Source organism: Chiloscyllium plagiosum, chromosome 31, assembly GCF_004010195.1.
Source record: "Chiloscyllium plagiosum isolate BGI_BamShark_2017 chromosome 31, ASM401019v2, whole genome shotgun sequence".
In the NCBI taxonomy this organism is placed as follows: domain Eukaryota; kingdom Metazoa; phylum Chordata; class Chondrichthyes; order Orectolobiformes; family Hemiscylliidae; genus Chiloscyllium; species Chiloscyllium plagiosum.
The window spans coordinates 24690472-24709944 of record NC_057740.1 but is presented as its reverse complement, the minus strand read 5'-3'; the positions used below and the strand labels follow the sequence as shown (position 1 = coordinate 24709944).

The 19473-nt window shown below is 37.8% G+C and overlaps 1 protein-coding gene across 2 annotated transcripts in view; it reads right to left on the bottom strand.

The window, feature by feature from the left end:
* The window catches only part of LOC122565325, a 52091-nt gene that overhangs the window by 31116 nt on the left and 1502 nt on the right, over positions 1-19473 (bottom strand). The gene's annotated exons all lie outside the window — the stretch shown is intronic.

Genomic DNA, 19473 nt, shown 5'->3' with positions numbered 1-19473 from the left:
AACCTGCAATCTTCTTCCTGACCTCTCCGCCCCCACCCCCACTCGGCCTATCACCCTCACCTTGACCTCCTCCCACCTATCGCATTTCCAACGCCCCTCCCCCAAGTCCCTCCTCCCTACCTTTTATCTTAGCCTGCTGGGCACACTTTCCTCATTCCTGAAGAAAGGCTTATGCCCGAAACGTCAATTTCCTTGTTCTTTGGATGCTGCCTGACCTGCTGTGCTTTTCCAGCAACACATTTTCAGCTCTGATCTCCAGCATCTGCAGTCCTCACTTTCTCCTGTGTGAGTGAAACCCCATAAAAACATATCTGCTCTGATCTCCAGCATCTGCAGTCCTCACTTTCTCCTAGCAAATGAAGAATACCATGAAGGTTCATTAAAAATGTCTAAAACCCAAAATCATAGGAACAAGCATCCTATTGTGAAATTAAATTTATTACTTCAGTATCAAATATATTCATTATATGTAAAACATAGTAAACAGCAGAAATCATTTCCTGCAAATAAATGCCACTAACAATCCATGAGCATTTTCTTAGTTCAATTAGTACAATTCACATTTATGATACATGATACAAAATAAAGAACATGTTACACTATGTCTAGTTCAAATCCTATCAATTAACATAAACTTAAGAATCTTTCTGCACCTTCTCCCACTGCTAAGGGCATGACAATTGTCCCTCCTGTCTTTTGCAACTTGTGCCTAACCACTTCCCTGTTCCACAACCTTGATTGCATTCCTTGTTCTAAACGACCTGTAAATCATGCCAAAATCATGTTGTTTTACAGGCTGATGTAGATCAAAGTATTTTTCAACTGAGTAATGAGAAATGTCTTTCCAAATAATTAGGCAAATAAGTAGATCATTTATTGTGCAGTCTCTGGGAGAAGCAACTTTTCATTAGCATGTTTTATACCTTCCTTTGAAATTGTTCAGAATATGTACTACTTTTAAAAGTAATGAAGTATTGAAAAATATACAAGTATTAAAGGTATGGTTTGAATTTCACAGGGATTTTCCCACTTAGCTGTTGTTCTTCCAAGATGTACATGGCTGTTGCAGTGAAGTTGCAGAATTAATGGGAGAATTACTATCTAATTTCAACCCTTTACTTTTCTTCCAATGGCTTTCAAAGGAAAAAAAGCCAAAATATCTTACAATCTACTATGTACGTAGAAAAGTTATTGCAAAGATGTAAGTCTTTGATATGAAGCAAATATTCCAAATCCTGATGTTTGTAAAAGGCAATTTAGATGCATTGGTAACTTTCAACTTTCATTCAATTGTTACCTGCATAAAACATGATTACTCAGTACTTTGAATCATAGGTTTTAGAGAGAAAAAGTACTTGTCCCTCCCCAAATCTGGAGTTTATATATATCCAAGATAGAGGATGGGAAAAAATTGTGGCTGTCAGAGCTGCTCCTTTTTTGAGGTATTTTAGGTGTTGGAGGTGGTTTCCTTGAATTCCAGGAACAGCAATGACTGTTTTATATGCTGTTGCATTGTTTTGGAACTTTGGGAAAAAAAATCAAAAGAACGGCACTTTTAGGAGGAAGACAGACAAATGCAGCGACAGTATGGTCAGTGAGGGAGAGAGAGAAAGAAAGAGATCTCCCCTGCTAACTGACACAGCAGTGAATCTGCATAGTTGCTGTTTGAGTTCATGTATCTCCGGACATCAAGAGTGCGTCTAGGAAAAATGAACAAAGTGAAATTCACAGCTCACCTTGGAGGAACCTATGTGGAAGTACTCACAGCATAGGAACAGATAAATGCATAGTTTTTACGTGTAAGAACTAGCCATTTTGATACATAACTGTCTCAAAGGTAGAAGACAGAGGGTGGTGGTGGAGGGTTGTTTTTCAGACCGGAGGCCTGTGACTAGTGGAGTGCCACAAGGATCGGTGCTGGATCCACTACTTTTCATCATTTATGTAAATGATTTGGATGTGAGCATAAGAGGTACAGTTAATAAGTTTGCAGATGACACCAAAATTGGAGGTGTAATGAACAGCGAAGGTTACATCAGATTACAACAGGATCTTGATCAGATGGACCAATGGGCTGAGAAGTGGCAGATGGAGTTTAATTCAGATAAATGCGAGATGTTGCATTTTGGGAAAGCAAATCTTAGCAGGACTTATACAGTTAATGGCAAGGTCCTAGGGAGTGTTGCTGAACACAGAGACCTTCATAGTTCCTTGAAGGTAGAGTCACAGTCGATAGGATAGTGAAGAAGGCATTTGGTATGCTTTCCTTTATTGGTCAGAGTAGTGAGTACAGGAGTTGGGAGGTTATGTTGCAGCTGTACAGGACATTGGGTTAGGCCACTGTTGGAATATTGCATGCAATTCTTGTCTCCTTCCTATCGGAAAGATCTGTGAAATTTGAAAGGGTTCAGAAAAGATTTACAAGGATGTTGCCAGGGTTGGAGGATTTGAGCTATAGGGAGAGGCTGAACAGGCTGGGGCTGTTTTCCCTGGAGCGTCGGAGGCTGAGGGATGACCTTATAGAGGTTTACAAAATTATGAGGGGCATGAATAGGATAAATAGACAAAGTCTTTTCCCTGGGGTGGGGGAGTCCAGAACTAGAGGGCATAGGTTTAGGGTGAGAGGGGAAAGATATAAAAGAGACCTACGTGGCAGATTTTTCACGCAGACGGTGGTACGTGTATGGAATGAGCTGTCAGAGAAAGTGGTGGAGGCTGGTACAACTGCAATATTTAAGAGGCATTTGGATGGGTATATGAATAGGAAGGGTTTAGAAGGATGTGGGCTGGGTGCTGGAAGGTGGGACTAGATTGGGTTGGGATATCTGGTTGGCATAGACAGGTTGGACCGAAGGATCTGTTTCCATGGTGTACATTTCTATGACTCTATGAATCTTTCTGGAAGTCTACAGTAGTGAGTAGAATGAGTTCTTTCTTGATTAAATGTTTTATTGAGATCTGTCTCTTGATTACATTTTAAAAATATAAACCATAAGTACTAAGTTAGGCCGGAACACTGATTTTTTTTAGAGGAACAAGATAGTACTATGTTCTGAGTCTATATTTTGTGAAGGAGCAAAGATGGTCTTTAGTAAAGTGATATGCTTTTCCTGTTGGATGTGGGAGATTAGGGAGAGTTTCTATGTTACTGATGACTATGTCTGCAGGAAGTATCTTTGGTTGCGAATCCTATCATATTGCATAGATCAATTGGAGCGGCAGTTAGAGGCAATGAGGACTTTACAAGAGCTAGGTGATGTGATGGATGGCAGTTATAGGAAGGGAGAAAAGCCGTAGGTACAGGTAGATGGGTTAACTCCAGGAAATATAGGAGGGATAGGCAGGAAATGTAGGGGTCTTCTGTGGCTATCTCCATCTCAAACATGTATGCTGTGTTGGAAATTGTAGGAGGTGATGGACTCTCAGGGGAATGTACTATAAACAGCCAAGTTTCTGGTACCGAGAATGGCTCTAATGTAATGAGGAATATATCGAGTTCCAAGTGATCAATTGTGATAGGGGAACTCTGTAGTCAGAGGCACAGACAGACATTCCTGTGGCTAGCAGCGAAAAATCAGAATAGTGTATTGCCTCCCTGGTGCCGGGATCAAGGATATCTTGGAGATGGTGCAGAAGGTTTTCAAAGGGGAGAGGGACCAGCAGTAGATCGATGTGTGCATTGGAACTAATGACATGGGAAGGAAAAACGGTGGGATTCTGAATGGAGAATATAGAAAGTTAGGCAGGAATTTAAAAAGGAGGTCCTCAAGGGTAGTAATATCTGGATTACTCCCAGTGCTATGAACTAGTGAGGGTAGGAATAGGAGAATAAAGCAGATTAATGTGTGGCTGAGCAGCTGGTGAGGGGGGAAAAGGATTCACATTTTTGGATCATTGGAATCTCTTCTGAGTAGACGTGACCTGTACAAGAAGGATGGATTACATCTGAATTGCAAGGGAACTAATATATTGGCAGGAAGATTTGTTCGAGCTACTCGGGAGGATTTAAACTAGTAAGTTTGGGTTGGGCCCAGGAGGATAGCGAGGAAAGAGATCAATGTCAGACTGGTACAATTAAGAAAAGAATCGAGTCAAACAGTCAGGGAAGGCAGGGACAAAGCAGAGAACAAGGTAGGACTGATAAATTAAACTGCATTTATTTCAACGCAAGGGGCCTAACAGGGAAGGCAGATGAACTCAGGGCATGGTTAGGGACATGGGACTGGGCTATCATAGCAAATACAGAGATATGGCTCAGGGATGGACAGGACTGGCAGCTTAATGTTCTAGGATACAAATGCTATAAGGCTAGAAAGGTGGGGGGAGGTGCAAGAGAGGAGGGGGAATAATTTTGATAAGGGATAGCATTATTGCTGTACTTAGGGACGATATTCCTCGGAATATATCCAGGGAAGTTATTTAGACAGAACTGAGAAATAGGAAAGGGATGATCACCTTATTGGGATCATCCCTAGTAGTCAATGGGAAATTTAGAAGCAAATTTGTAAGGAGATTTCAGTTATCTGTAAGAATACTAGGGTGGTTTTGGTAGGGGTTTTAAGTTTCTAAACATAGACTCGGAGTGCCATAGTGTCAAGGGTTCAGATGGAGAAGAATTTGTTAAGTGTGTACAAGAAAATGTTTTGATTCAGTATGTGGATATACCTACTAGAGAAGGTGCAAAACTTGACCTATTCTTGGGAAATGAGGTAGCGCAGGTGACTGTGTTGTCAGTGGGGAAACACTTTGAGGCCAGCGACTATAATTCCATTAGTTTTAAAATAGTGATGGAAAAGGATATATCGGATCTAAAAGTTGAAGTTCTAAATTGGATGAAGTAATTTTGATAGTATTAGGCAAGAACTTTCTAAAACTGATTGGGGGGGGGGGCAGATGTTCATAGGTAAAGGGACAGCTGGCAAATGGGTAACCTTCAGAAATGAAATAACAAGAGTCCAGAGACAGTATATTCCTGTTAGGGTGAAAGGAAAGACTGGTAGGTATAGGGAATGCTGGCTGACTGGAGAAATTCATGATTTGGTTAAGAAAAAGAAGGAAGCATATGTCAGGTATAGACAGCAGAAATCAAGCGAATGCTTAGAAGTGTATAAGGTTGGAGGAGTATATTTAAGAGGGAAATCAGGAGGACAAAAAGGGGACATGACATAGCTTTGGCAAAAAAGGATTAAATAGAATCCAAAAGAAGTTTATAAATACATGAAAGACAAAAGGGTAACTAAGGAGAGAATTGGGCCCCTCAATGATCAGAGCGTAAAAATGTGTTGCTGGAAAAGCGCAGCAGGTCAGGCAGCATCAAAGGAGAAGGAGAATTGACGTTTTGGGCATAAGCCCTTCTTCAGGCTTATGCCCGAAACGTCGATTCTCCTTCTCCTTTGATGCTGCCTGACCTGCTGCGCTTTTCCAGCAACACATTTTTAAGCTCTGATCCCCAGCATCTGCAGTCCTCACTTTCTCCCCTCAATGATCAGCAAGGCAGTCCATGTGTGGAGCTGCAGGAGATGGGGAGATACCAAATTAGTATTTTGCATCAGTGTTTACTGTGGAGAAGGACATGGAAGATATAAAATGTGGGAAAATTGATGGTGACAACTTGAAAAATGTTCATATTGCAGAGGAGGTGGTGCTGGAAATCTTGAAATGCATAAAAGTGGATAAATTCCCAGAAGCTGATCAGGTGTACCCTAGAACTCTGTGAAAAGCTAGGGAAGTGATTGCTGGGCTCCTTGTTGATAGTCACATATGAGGTGCCAGAAGTCTGGAGGTTGGCTAATGTGGTGCCACTATTTACAAAAGGTGGTAGGAAAAGCGTCGGTGGTAGTCAAGTTATTGGAGGGAATCCTGAAGGACAGGATTAACATGTATTTAGAAAGGCAAGGACTGATTATGGACAGTCAGCATGGCTTTGTGCATGAGAAATCACGAAAAAATAATGATGAGGATTGACAAGGGCAGAGTGGTGAATGTGATCTTTCTGGACTTCAGTAAGGTCTTCGACAAGGTTCCTCATGGGAGATTGGTTAGCAAGGTTGGATCTCATTGAATACAGGGAAAATTAGCCATTTGTATACAGAACTGGCTCAAAGGTAGAAGACAGAGGATGGTGGTGGAGGGTTGCTTTTCAGACTGGAGGCCTGTGACCAGTGGTGTGCCACAAGGATTGGTGCTGGGTCCATTGTTTTTCATCATTTATATAAATGGTTTGCATGTGTACATGGGGGCATAGTTAGTAAGTTTGCAGATGACACCAAATTTGGAGGTGAGTTGACTGCGAAGAAGGTTACCTCAGAGAAGAACAGGATCTTGATCAGATGGGTTAATGAGCTGAGGAGTGGCAGATGGAGTTTAATTCAGATAAATCAGAGCAAAACTTATGCACTTAATGGGAAGGTCCTGGGAAGTATTGCTGAACAAAGAGACCTTGGAGTGCAGGTTCATAGTTCCTTGAAAGTGAAGTCACAGGTAGATAGGATAGCGAAGAAGGTGTTTGGTATGCTTTCCTTTATAGGTCAGAGCATTGAGTATAGGAGTTGGGAGGTCATGTTGCAGCTGTCCAGGACATTGGTTAGACCACTTTTGGAATATTGCCTGCAATTTTGGTCTCCCTCCTATCTGAAGCATGATGTGAAACTTGAAAGGGTTCAGAAAAGATTTACAAGGATGTTGCCATAGTTGGAGAATTTGAGCTATAGGGAGACGCTGAATCAGCTGGGGCTGTTTTTCCTGGAGCGTCGGAGGCTGAGGGATGACCCTATAGAGGTTTATAAAATCATGAGGGACACAGATAAGATAAATAGACAAGGTTTTTTTCTGGGGTGGGGGATTCCACAACTAGAGGGCATAGGTTTAGGGTGACAGGGGAAACATTTAAAAGGGATCTAAGGGACAACTTTTTTACACACAGGGTGGAACGTGTAATGAATGAGCTGCCAGAGGAGGTGATGGAGGCTGGTACAATTACAACATTTAAAAGACATCTGGATGGGTACATGAATAGGAAAGTTTAAAGGGAAATGGGCCAAGTGCTGCCAAATGGGACCAGATTAGGTTGGGATATCTGGTCAGCATGGATGAGTTGGACTGAAGGGTTTGTTTCCATGCTGTACATCTCTATGACTCTATGATGCTATATACTTTTCCTCCCATGCATTTTTTACAGATTTATTTTTTTGTAAATGGCATGCAATTGTTTCACTTTGAAATCATCTACAAAAACATGGATTTAAAAATAATGAAGATTCATTAGCATCATTTATAATTCAAACCTTCAGCTTATTTGCATCGTAGATTGGCATTTTGTAGTCCTGCAATGAGTAATGTTAAATGTGAGTGTGAATTTTGGGTGGGGAGATGTAACATGATACGCCCCCTTGTGGGCATGTTTCTGAAGGACACAGAGAATCTCCAAAGATCACCCCTTGCTAAAGCTGTCAAGTTACCTGCTTAGCAATAGGCCTCTATCTGCCCTGGGTAAAATATCAATGGGGCATAATAAGGTACATAAATGCCCTTTAATTGGCCACCAAAGGGCCTCAGTAAGACAAAGAGTGGGTGGCACTTCTAAATCCTCTACAGTTCCCCTCCCACATCAAATGGAAAACAGGGGGACAAGACATACATTGTATTTTATGAGAACCACACTGCCTTTAAAATCACAGCTGGTGGAATGTAAAATTCCACCTTTGATTCAGTGTTACTGATATATATTTATTATATGGTGGTATATGCATATTATGTAGACATTATATACTGCATCTGTACTTATACAGCAGGAAGGAAATAAAATACAGAAAAACTTGCATTTATGTAGCTCCTACCAAAGCTCTTTAAAGCTAATAAAGTGCTTCTGAATGCAGTCATTAATGTAGGAAAAGCAGCAACCAATTTGTGTACACAGGTTCCTGCAAACTGCAGTGTGATAATAACTAGATAATTTTGTTTTTAATAACGTTGATTAAGGGATGATGATAATTCCCCAGCTTTTCTTCAGAATGATGCTGTGAGATCTTTTATACATACCTGAGAGCAGACAGGGCCTTAACTTAATGATTCATTTCATTAATGTAAGACTACAGGATGTAGTTATACATATTTTCAAAACATAGGGGGAAATGTCATCATGGTGCTGATGCTGAAAGGGAGCAAAAAGAATTCTTTAAATCGCAACATCCCAGAGCATTTACACTTTCAATAATCGGTTCCCCATTTTGGACTTCACAGAGAATTTAGGATCAAACCACGAGGGGAGAGGCCTATATCATAGTTGCTAAGGTAACTCAGTAAGTTCAATGATTATTATTAGTAATCTTAGTTCTGAGCACTCTGAGTACTCAAGGTTCAGCTCCCAGCAGATAGCTTGCTTATTTTATCCAAAACAATTATGTAGGAATTAAGATGTGATTTCCATTCACAGATTAAAGTTGTTTTGAAGGTAATCAAAATTAAATGATAGAAATTAATACATGTTACTTTACACTGTGCTGCATGATGCAAAATTTGTATTCTAATTACAGTTGATCATTCTAGACTAGACTAATCTTTTCTGGGCTAAATATAATGTCTGAACAATCACAGGGTGCTCAATACTGTCTCATAGGTCAAAATGTTCTACAATATTGGTGATGTACTGCCTTGTTCAGAGTCCTTGGATATTGTTCCCATAAAAATAATTGTGTTTGATGATTCATGCTATATATTCATTTTTGATAACAAATTAGAAAAAATTCCTATCTAATAAGACACATGTAAAAGGATTGGGGTTGGAATTATTGACAAATAAATAAAATCTCATTGAGTAACTACATTTTAACTCTTCTCAGAAACTTGCTCAAGGGAGTGACTTTTACATATTAGGACAGTAAGTTAATCCATTTCTTTATTCAATGTAAATATAACACATCTTCCACAAAGTTGCACAGATGAAGTCAAAACCAAGTGTTGTACTCCAATTAAGCAGAGTTAGAGGATGTGTGGGTGATGTGGAATTGAACCTGCTACATACAGATGTAACTCAGTCTACATTTTAAAGCCATAAAGTACAAAACTTAAATCCATACTGCCCTTTATTTGGATGCTAGAAATTTCCTTTTTATCTGCTGAGGGCATCCATTTCAGGTATGAGCCATCCAGAATCCCATTAAGGTCAAAGTCTTAGAGAAGCCAAAATGAAAACTACTGCAAATATACAAAGCTGATAGATTTTGATTTCAATTAATGTGTAATGTTGTTCTGGCCTAAGAGCTGCCATTTTGGAGATGTAGACCCCTCCTCATACCCTCCCTTAACACCCTTACAGCTGAACATTGGTTCAACAGCAGGAAGGATATCCGAGCAGTTATAGTTAAAGGGATCATAATCTCTTTCAAGTTAATTGTTGATTAATTTCAACTAGCTGTTTCTGCAATTGTGCAAGTATGTGATGATTTTCAGAGCGCTTTAAAGCTGTTAACGTGCACGGAGAGTGGTATGTGTTGAAGGATTTTATCCTGACTTCAAAGTTCTTGCACAAATCAATTTCTCCCTGGAATGGTTGGAGTAACAAATATGTTCCTTGGTTGACAGCATGACTAGGAATACAGACAGAAAGAATGCAGAGAAGGGCAGGAGGAGGAGATTAGGTTGTCAGCAGGAAACCATATCTATCATGGTGCTAAGGGAGCATTCTCCCAGCTGAATGTTAAGAAGGAACAGTGAAAAATCTGAGATTTCTGCATTTCATAAAAGAACTTGGCCATGGTGGATTAGCCATGCTAAATTCTCCATTGTGTTCAGGGATGTGTAGACTAGATGGATTAGCCATGGGAAATGCAGGGTTACAGGGATAGAGTAGGAATGGGTCTGGGTGGGATGCTCTTCGAATGATCGGTGTGCACTTGATGGGCTGAATGGCCTGCTCCCACACTGCAGGGATTCTATGATTCTAAATGATTCACTAAAATCTGCCACATGCGGCTTCAGAATACAGGAAGGATCTCATTGCCAGTGGCTGTAAAAGACAACAAACTTCTATGACTGGTGCTTCTTTCATGTTGTAGTTGTAGGAGTTGTGGCATTTTGCAATTTGACATCCACATGCTGTATAGTGGAAGTTCATTGAAACTGTCTAAAGAAAACTTATTACAGTTCTGCTCTGTCTTGACAGAGAGCAGCCAGAAGAAGAAACAAGTAGCTTTGCAAGGATTTCAGACTACTCCAGTGTAGAAAGTCACATCACTTTGCAGGTGCTGCACATATTGTCTGAGGTCTATTGGAACTGAAAAGGATTCTATTTCCTCAGCTGTTATCTGACCATACTGAGAGAATGTAGATCAATGTGCAGTATGCTGACAGCAGCCAATGCACATCCATTGTCATTGAGCTACTATTGCAGACCAAAGGATGGCTTCTCCCTGACAAAAGCAATCCACCAATGACTTGGCTCATGGCTCCAGTGTGCAACTCTCAAACATACAGGTTTGCAGTATGCATACAATGAAAGCTATGCGATGGAGGAGACCATTGGCATGCTGAAACAAGACTTGTTGCTGTGGAAGTGCCCTGCAGTACTCTAAAGGAAGGGTTCCAAGGTTTATAGTGGCCTGCATCTATACAATTGATGCCACCAACTGTAGGCTAACTTAACACCTGCCAGGCTCTCTTGATTTTGTGTTGAAAAGCCATTCAACAGGGATGCTGGGATTAACTGTACGCTGACTGAAACTTTAGAGATTAGAATAGAGAGATTAGAATGTGCTGAGATTCAACTATGCAGGAGCCAGAGCAAAAAGATTTGTCAGATGGAAGTTCACCAGAGGGTGAGATTGAAAATTTGTTAGGCTACAGAGAGTCTCATTAGTGACGTGGCGAGAAGGAGGTGAATATCTCATCAAGGTCAAATTGCCAAATTATTTCCTCTTCTTACTGCCTCTCTCTCCATCTCTACGGATGAGGGAAGGAGTAATTCTGCTTCAAGTTGAAATGGATCATAAAACATAAGAAATAAGAAATAAGGGCAAGAGTAAGTAATTTGCTCCAATGAACCTGCTGTGCCATTCAGTAAAATCATTGCTGATCTGATTGTGGCCATTTTTCTGCCGGTGCCAGCTCCAACCCCCAAAAGAGAATAAGACTTATAATTCTGATAAACTCAGTCTTCAATATATTCAATAATCTAGCCTCCATTGTTCTATGGAAAAGAGAATTTCAAAGATTAACAATGACCTGATTGAACAGTGGATTAACCTTGAGGGGATGTTTGTATCTCCCCTCTTTGGCTTCTGTTTGCTTGTTTTTTTCTGCCCCTGCTGCTTCTTGTTTGATAGCTGTGGTAAGAACTGTTCCCTCATAATCATGATTTTGTGCGGCATATACAAAATTACTCCAATGTTTGAAATCCACTTAGGTGGGTATTGCAAGGCTCCACCTCCTGATTCAGATTTGGATTAAAACTGATTCACATTCAGATTTGGATTAAAACTGATTCACATTCAGATTTGGATTAAAACTGATTCACATTCAGATCTATATTCAGAGCAAAACAGACAGCAGAAGCATTGCTGAAGAGAGCAGAATGTTCTGCAATGTTCCTTGTGGTATTATGGCTCTCACCATTGGTCTTATTTGCATGTGTGTGGTTTTCAAACAAGAGTCATCAGCTACTGACAAAACACTTTTTGTCGAGTCGTCTACCTTTGACTTGTTGTGGTGGGTCAAACATAGTGGCACAGAGGACTGCAGCAGAATGAAGGAACCATGACTGCTATCAACATAGGAAGTATTTATTTGCATAATGCACTGCCTATATTACATAGCAGCTGCACATTGAGGAACTGGAATCCTTCTTCATGCAGCTCATCACCCTTATGCAAACCTCTTTACCAAGACGGCACTTAGCACACTTTACATTGGAAATGCATGGACATCTTGGAACAGTACCAATGTAGCATCTAATAATGGGTCTTATGTTGCTCAGTTTAACCCTTAAATTATCATCTATTCATGTCTGAAGGGATTCCTGAGAACAAAGGAATATGTGATGGATAAATTAATTGAGTGAGAATTGATTGTTTAAATGCAGGGAGCTCGTAATCAGTAGTGTTCAGTTTTATGGAGGGTAGTTAGCTGAAATAAGTGTGGACCCTGTCCAAAAACATTTATCTTCTAATGTATATCAGTGGTAGTACAGGAAGATGGAGTCAAAATGAAAAACTTGGAAAAGTGAAAAGATTAGCTATCTCTGAGAGTGAATCTTATGACCAATGGAAGAATAAAGTAATTATGTGGATCGGGGCGACTTGTTTACTGAAGAAGAAAAAGGCATGACCTTAGCTTTCATTACCATATGGAAGCAAAAAGTCTTTTTTATAATGGAATTGCAGCCAGATGATTTGAATGCAGATTGAATGTTTGATAAAATTTACCAAAAAGATGGCTTACTGATTGTTTATGAAATGTTGTTGGATTTTGAAATATTTAGGAAGACTGAGGATAGTATCATGGAAGATTACATAATGGAATTCTGTACATTGTTTGAAAGACTGCAAAAATAACATTTGGAATTTCTACAATCTGAACTGACATTTAAGTTTTTGATCAGTATCAAAGTATTGAGTATGGATAATATTCTGATTTTGATGTGTGTTAAATTTGCAGATAAACAAATTGCTAGAACAAATGTTGGAAACATTTAAAAAAAAAACTGAGGAATACATTCCTTTCCAGAAGTATTTGTAGCACGAAGGTGGCAATCAGGATGAAGGCAAAAATTGAGGACTTAATATTAACAAATTAACAAGACTGTCTAAATATGAAATGGAAGCAAGCGTGTGAAAGGAGAACTGTAACTAATAGAAATTAAGTCAGAAATGCTATTGATAATTTTGAGAATAAAGAGAATGAACCTCAGAAATGCCCAGAGTGTAGACGAATGATATTCCAGGTTAAAGTCAAAGTACCATTAAGCCATGATTTATCCCAAATGCTGTAATAGAGTATTCAATACTAAAAATGAAATGTAAGATTAGGATGATGATGGAGATCCATCAAAAGAGGGCATTGTTTTGATCTCAACAATCTTCAGCCGAGTGATGAATAAGTTGGTGACAGAGTCTTTCTGTTGTGCTGTATGAGACAGTAGTTTCACGGCTACAGTACGTGCAAGTGGGTATGATAACATACCAAAATCATTGAAAAGTGATCATTCCTTGTAAAATAGCCAGAATCAATCATTTTATTAGCGCACATATGTTGTGTTCAGTGAAATACCATTGTTATTAAGTAGATTATCAATTAAGAAAGCACAGCTGATTTCTTCACTAAAGAAATTTAAAGAGGTTATATTGATATTAGTGTGGAAATTTAGAAGACAAAAATCAATTATGTTAAAATTACAGAGGCAATTTGTCTCTCCATCCTCTTAAAATGTTAAATTTTCATAAGTATGCAGGAGTAAGGGATGGGGAATGCAATAGATTTGAGATTTTTAAGAAGCACAATGTGACAGCTTGCAGTAGTCTGCCCTTAGCAAGAGATTTCAAAGAGGTAGTGGCTCTGGATTTAAAGGTAAACACTTAAAGGAAAAAAGAAACAGTTTGACATTACATTTTGTAGAATTGGCAACCAATGCAATGGTCTAAATTTGTATGAACAGCAAAATTTCTCACTGATAATGGGGTGAATTTCCTCACAGTTAAATAAGACATGTGTGTGAATATGAACATTAATAGTTTTGCATATGGCAGCAAAAATTCCTTTTAGCACGACATCGTCATATGTGGGAGAATGTACTTTCAGTGCAGTGAAATAGTTCTATTGTAAATGTAATATAATCATTTACAATGAGGAAAACAATGACACTAAAAATGACAAAGATAATTGAAAATAAGGCTTTATTGATATACTATGGACAGGACTTAAGTATATTATGAACGTGACTCATTGTTCAATTCATGTATGTGTTCATTTGGGCAGTACTCACAGAAAAATTATAAGCATGCCCTTTCAACATACTTTTAAGCTTTGAGTACAAATAGCAACAATGGAAATCTCTCATGCCTGTGAATTTCAGTGTGTGCCATATACTACAAAAGGTGCATCAACAATCATGAATGTTACATTATTTACAATTTTTCTAATGTCATAGTGGGATTCTTTTCAAGTGTCAACAAACTTTTTTTAAAATAACAGAATAAACTAATTGATTTCCACCAACTAATACTGTGGACGACATAACCTGAGATTATTTACTTGCCATCAATGCTTAACTTAAAAAATCCTATCGTCAACAACACAAGAACAGATTATTTGATTATTATCACGTTGCTACTTGTGGGAGCTTGCTGTGTGTAATTTGGCTATTTAGTTTCCTACATGACAACAGTGACTTTGCTTCAAAAATACTTCAGTGCTTCATAACATCCGTGGATTGCAATAGCAGTGAGGTTTCTTTATCATCACTTTTATTTATAGCCATGGCAGTGACCTGAAACTGACCCATTGATTTTGAACTTAATTGTTCAACATGTTAGGGACCTTTTCCATTGAATGTCAGTTTATTCCTCAGAGAAATTAACTACAGAAACATGCTTCATACATTTGGTCACTTCCAATTGGCTTGTTTCAAGCATTTTAATGACATTCTAATGAATGTGGTACAGATCTGTACTTTAAAAATTCCAAGTATGTGACTATCTTGATGAGCAATGGGCTAATTGCAACAACAAATAATCAGCAACTTCTAAAAATCATAATCTAGTCCAATTCTTGAAGTTGAAAACAAAATGAAACATCCTAAATGACTAAACAACTATCAAGCAAAAGATAAAGGATGTACTTTTGTTTCAGGGACATTACTGCTGTATATTCTCATGTCCAAAACATGAGACAACAGGGAGATAAAAATCTTTTACACATGAATACTTAGGATTTGGAAATGACTTCTTGACAGGGGAATGAATACAAAATCATTGCCTTCAAAAGAGAATGTAATGAATAAAGTGACCTCAATCATCGAAAAACTGCTTCTCAGGCTTTAAGCATGAATGAAGAAGAATCATGCCACCAACTGAATTATTAAAGAGAAGAACTCTCTAAAATAATCCTTCCAAATACTTTGCAGTATTTTAATGCTTTTTTTAAATGTGCGATCAATTAGGATTTAATAACTAAACGCATCAAAGAAAAGTACTTTTACACTAAGTCTCCATGTATTTGACTACTCACAAACATTGTTACTTGAAATAGATCAAAATTACAGGGGTCTGGGGTAGGAATAGAAGAGAGATACTAACTGGACGGTTCTTCTAAAGTGTAGACACACACTTACTAGACCAAATGGCTTTGTTCTGTGCTGTTAGATTCTATGATTCTGTATCTCACATTGAAAAGGAATGTGTGAATCTTTGGGGATGACAGAACATGAGGATATTCCCTTGCTAGTTCTACTTTATGAGCATTATGTTCCAGTTTCAATTAATTTGCGAATGCAAAGCCAGAGAATAGAAAACCGATTCCAAATTTAGAGACCATTTAGTTATAAAGCAGGAAATACATGAAAATCAGGTTTTAATATATGTAATGAAAGTTATTGTTCCATCTGTCAGCTATCATCGCAAGTCTTGCTATTTTTACAATCTACAATGTTAGTCAGATTTTTGGTTCACTATAATGCAAGTTTTAAAAAAATTATGTTACATATGCACAAAATCTAAAGGGCAAGAACATTAAATGCAGCTGCAAAACAAAGATCTTAAGTGAATTGGAAAATCAGTAATTATTGATGCTAATTCTGTGAATGGGTTATTTTGCAATTTATGCATAGCACTGAGATGACTTACGGGCTATTTTATCTTCAGTATTTAAGGGCTGGGTGGACATAGGATGAAACTCTTTGAAAAATATCATATTATATTTATGTCCAACTGAACAGGTAGATATAGTATTAGTTCAACATTTCATTCAAATAACAATAAAACTTTCTTTCCTTTAAAACTGCAGCAAGTTTCAGCTTAGATTACATACTTAATCATGGAATTTTGAAAATAAGCATAATTTTCCATCTTACTTGAAGAGTTTAGTAAAATATTGTGTCAAATAATCTATGTATATTTATGCAGGGTATTAAACTTCTTTTGTTGTTTCGATAAGCTGACATTTGTCACTGATAAGTGATTCAGAGGATTTAAACATGAATAATGAAAAATCAGATCACCAACTGAATTATCATTGAGAAGAACTTTCTAAAGTAATTCTACTAATAATTTGCAGTATTTTAAACATACTCAAATGTGCAAATAAGCAACATTTTAGGATATGATTATTTATCTTTTCAAAGCAAAATGCCTTTTCACAATATGTTATCAGAAAGAAGTAATGTGATAATATTAATTATAATGTAATTGCAGAACAACTGCAGGAATTTTAAACAAATTTGAACACTTACAAACTATAATGAAATAGTGGATGGCACTTTGAGTAGTTTCTCACAGGTGCCAATCCTTCACTCGTATCATTATCTTGTTGTTAAAGTAGCATCCAGGATGACTTGGCCTTTTCCTGATTTTCTACTCATTTGAGTGAAAAAAGGCTTAGTCAACTTCTCCCAAAGCAATAATACTGATTAATCTGGCAGAATTTCCTGTTACTGTTACGAATGATTGTTCAGCAACCAGGAGAAAATAAGACTGGTTTACAATCTTGGTGTTGATGTCATCTCAATCTTGGTGTTGATGACATTAGACTAAGTCTCAACTTGTGTAACAGATTGCAATTGTTAACTTTTTTTTAATTAGATTCCCTACAGTGTGGAAACAGGCCCTTCAGCCCAGCAAGTCCACACCGACCCTCCGAAGAGTAACCCACCCAGACCCATTCCCCTACCCTATATTTACCCTGACTAATGCACCTAACACTGAGGGCAATTTAACATGGCCAATTCACCTAAACTGCACATCTTTGGATTGTGGGGGGAAACCAGAGCACCTGGAGGAAATCCACGCAGATACAGGGAGAACATGCAAACTCTACACAGTCACCCAAGGTTGGAATCGAAACCCGGGTCCCTGGCGCTGTGGGGCAACAGTGCTAACCACTGAGCCACTGTGCCACTCCACAGAATTATTATTGCAAACTTATCTACAGCACAGAGTTCTGGTGTGCTTTAACACCATGCCATTCTTTTCATTCTATTCAAAATATGTTTTTCACCCTTTTCAGTCTTAAACTATCTTACATGTGGTACTCTATATTATCGCCTAAGCAAGATGACATTCAAATAACATGTTCGTAGGGCTTTCCACTATTTAAATGAATCTGATTACAGGTTTTGGTATAAAGCACCCTTGCATATTTCATCTCTAATATTGACCTATGACTACAAAAGTTGCTTTAAGCAACTCTTTTTAAAACAATCTGTGTGACACAGGACGCTGCTATACCAGTTTATTGTACCACATGTTTCTGATTTAACTGATCATTTGGCAAAGTAATAAAATAAACTGCATTTATTTTTAAATTCTAGCAACTCCGATATTACCCTTAATCCCAGAATAAACACTTGAGGGATTTTGAGGTCACATCTGTTTGTTATAAAAGAATAAATTCTATACCAACTTTAATCTAGAGCTCATTTACGGATTGCAGTAGATTGTGCCAACACTTATTACAACACATATTTGGGAAAATCTACATATCTGCAATATCAAACGTTCATCTGAAGATTACAATGAAAACATTCATTTTAATTTAATACTATTTTATACTTTACACTGATTAAATGTTTCAGATACCATAAAATGCTATTTGATTTTCCTACCTATCTATATTTATTGAACAACTGTTTCTTCAAAACACATATACCAACAAAATGAACACAAAAAGAAATAAATTGAAATCGTATAATGCCTTTTAGTGAATTCTAAAATGTTTTGCAGCCAATGAAGTACTTTTGAAGTGTAATCACTGTTACAACATAGGACACTATCGCCTGTATTGACCTTTCCTCTCATCTCTCTTGGTTTATGTTGTTCCACATTCCTTCTAAATATACATAGTTATTTCAATTTGTCATTAACAGTATTTTATTGACTCCAGTTAAAGATTTTACAGTATAATTGTTACTGCATAACGAACATTGCAGCTGAGGATTTATAGCTTAATGGTTATTAATTGGATTACGGAAAAATTCATAACTTTTTTGGGGTTTTCATAGTGCAATACTGATTACAAATAAAGAACATAGCAACTACAAGGTCACTATGACAATTAATCTAAGATTACTTCTGGTATTAATATTGCCTTCCTAATCTCTGATTTTCACATTTCATCAATTCCTTGGAGCTTGAACTCACCTTGTTTCTAGTGTTAGGATCATGAATTCATAGCTTGTAAGTGGAACTTCGGGAAATAATCCCACATATCACTTCTCTCTGGTAAAGTATGCAAGTATATCAACCAGCCAGCCACTAGAACTTATTGATATATGTTTTGAAGTGTTGCTCATAGAATGAAATTTTAAAATACATTTCAAGACTTTAAGACATAGGATTAGAAATTAGGCATTCAGCCCACTGAGTCTGCTCCACCATTCAATCATGGCTGCTAGGTTTCTCCAACACATTCTCCTGTTTTCTCCCCTTGATATCCAAGAATCTGTCTATCTCAGTTTTAAGCATACTCAATGACTTGGCGTTCACAACATTCTGTGCCAATGAATTCCATAGATTCACCATTCTCTGACAGAAGAAGTTTTTGCCTTATCTCCATTCTAAAAGGTCTTCTCTTTACTCTAAGGGTCCCTTGGGACCTAGCCTCTCCTACCAATGGAAACATCTTCCCAACATCTACTCTGTCCAGGCCATTTTGGAAGCATTAATATCACTATTAGCAGTTAACATTTAACAACCAGCATTTTGTAGCACTTTTAATAATTTTGTTGGTAAATGTGTTTTGAAGAAATAGTTGTTCAATAAATATGGATAGGTAGGAAAATCAAATCGCATTCTATGGTATCTGAAACATTTAATCAGTGTAAAGTATAAAATAGTATCAAATTAAAATAAATGTTTTCATTGTAATCTTCAGATGAACATGTTGATACTGCAGATATGTGGATTTTCCCAAATATATGCTCTAATAAGTGTTGGCACAATCTGCTAAAAGGTCCTAAATGCTTCACAGGAGCATGATCAAACATGAGACTAAGACAAAGAAGGAATTACAACGATGGATGGCCAAGTGCAAGTAATGGTGCAGAACTCGGGAAAATAACATATTGCAAAAGATTCTACTGACTAATAGAATCCAAGTAGAGACTAATTGGTAGACGGGGTTAAGCAAAACTGGTTAGAGCTTGGCAAAATTAGTCCCCAGGAGATGAGGTATGTGGGAAAGTTGGTGAAAGAAGAGGATACAGCATTTGGATATTTGCATGTGAGGAGGTAGGGATGAGTGCCTTGGAGGACTCTTAGGAATTTGAGGAGA